The sequence below is a fragment of the Sinocyclocheilus grahami genome, unplaced genomic scaffold (genome assembly GCF_001515645.1).
Source record: "Sinocyclocheilus grahami isolate Dianchi unplaced genomic scaffold, SAMN03320097.WGS_v1.1 scaffold1058.1, whole genome shotgun sequence".
Classification (NCBI taxonomy): Eukaryota; Metazoa; Chordata; class Actinopteri; order Cypriniformes; family Cyprinidae; genus Sinocyclocheilus; species Sinocyclocheilus grahami.
In genome coordinates this window covers 68,954-70,802 of record NW_015506237.1, presented here as the reverse complement: position 1 = coordinate 70,802, position 1,849 = coordinate 68,954, and the positions used below count along the sequence as shown (strand labels likewise).

At 36.2% G+C, this 1,849-nt stretch overlaps 1 protein-coding gene across 1 annotated transcript in view; it reads right to left on the bottom strand.

Moving 5' to 3' along the window:
* zfpl1 (zinc finger protein-like 1) overlaps positions 1 to 1,849 on the bottom strand; it is a 38,414-nt gene that overhangs the window by 12,212 nt on the left and 24,353 nt on the right. The gene's annotated exons all lie outside the window — the stretch shown is intronic.

Below are 1,849 nucleotides of genomic sequence, written 5' to 3'. Positions count from 1 at the left end.
ACAAGCTGTACACTCACTACTTTACATTGTAGCAAAGTGTCATTTCTTCAGTGTTGTCACATGAAAAGATATAATAAAATATTTACAAAAATGTGAGGGGTGTACTCACTTCTGTGAGATACTGTATATCTTGAACTACCCTTCCATCTGGCATCCTTCCATTCCATACAGTAATCAGCTTAATTTTCGATGGGTTTGTGCCAAAGAAACTACACAAATATTAGAAGAAAGAGCGTGAGAGCAAGACACATTACTAATGTAATGCAGAGCAGAGTAATTACTAATGTGCTCTGCATCCCTGATGTTACACAGAAAACTACCATTTAAAAATGGTACTGCTCAAATAAATATGCAGGTGGATAAGGCAAAAAGAAAAAACTCTCCCGATGTAAATGTAACTCCCTACAAATTAATGCAGCCTCCTCATCTACAGGATTCCGTATAAAAGGGCATGCCATTTTTGTTACTTTGACAGTGTGTACATGATGAATATATGTGCAATGATTGAATGTCCACACACTGCAAAAAAATGCTTTTCTTACTTGGTATTTTTGTCTTGGTGTTTCCAGTCAAAATATCTACCCAGCAAACACAAAACCTTTTTACAACTTTTCACAACGTTGTATTTTGGTTGCAGTTAGGTAGTTGTAGTACAACGTTTTAAAAATGTTTTTTTTAATAATAATAATAAGAAGAATGTAACCAAAATAAAATGTTTTAGAAACGTTGTGAAAATACCTACCTGGTATGTTTTCTTTAAGTACTCACAAAAAACGTAAATATCACGTTTGTCTACTACGAAAGCAAAACCAGTGTAGGATATCAGACCGAATCAGACAATCTAGATTTGGTCAAAACATGGTTGAGGCACGAGGAGTCCAAATTCCACAGAGGTCCAAGACAACAGGATGTCATAAATCAGACCCTAGCCAGTCTGAAGCAAGGCTAACAAACTCTTTCACAGAACAGCTTTCAACATTAACACAAAAGGAACACACTGATCATAACAACTCAGGAAGGAGATTGTCAATTTTAGGGCAAGTAATCAAGATTAAATGGTCAAAGAGATGACCGCATGACTATCACATGATAGTAACTACAGTCACAAGCTCTTTGGAATTGACATCCCCCACCTCACGACAAAGAACAGACTTTTGGAGATTCCTTACAGACCTCTTAATCTCTGGTCTTTATACATTCACAGAATGGCACGGAAATAGCAACTAATCATTATATATATATAACTCCATATCATGTATGTAAACCACATGTGACTTATCAGGTCTTAATCATTTATTGTGTATGTATTTTTAATAACTATTGAATAGCTTAATGGTTCGTATTCATGTTTGGTATGTGTGAGTTTGAATCTTCTTGCTTGAAACGTTTCTTCCAATCAATTCTTTGTCAAATGTATCATATTCTTGTTATAGAAATCATGTCCAAACTATACTCGGCAAGAGCAGGGAAAAACACGGACCATGTTACTGATAAGAGAACATTTGATTTATGAATGAGGAGAAACATTGCAACACCCCGAGCTACAACTGGTCGAGGCACCATTTGGGGTGTGTAAAACAGCCTGGTTTAAATACTCAGGACACCATCAAACTTTGCTTTTTGTGTCTAGCTTTTAGCTTTTTTTTGTGTCTAGCTTTTAGCCATGCGGCTTTTAGCTTTTCACTTCTAGTCATGCTTCTTTAGTTTTGAGCCGTGCTCTGGCTTACACGCCATCTCCTCCAAAACCATGAGGAGAAACGCCACCTAGTCTCGTCAAACTTTACTTCTATTTCTATTTCTTTAGTTTGTTTTATTTTCCGTTGAGAGTTTCGTGTTTTGAGTTAAGGTT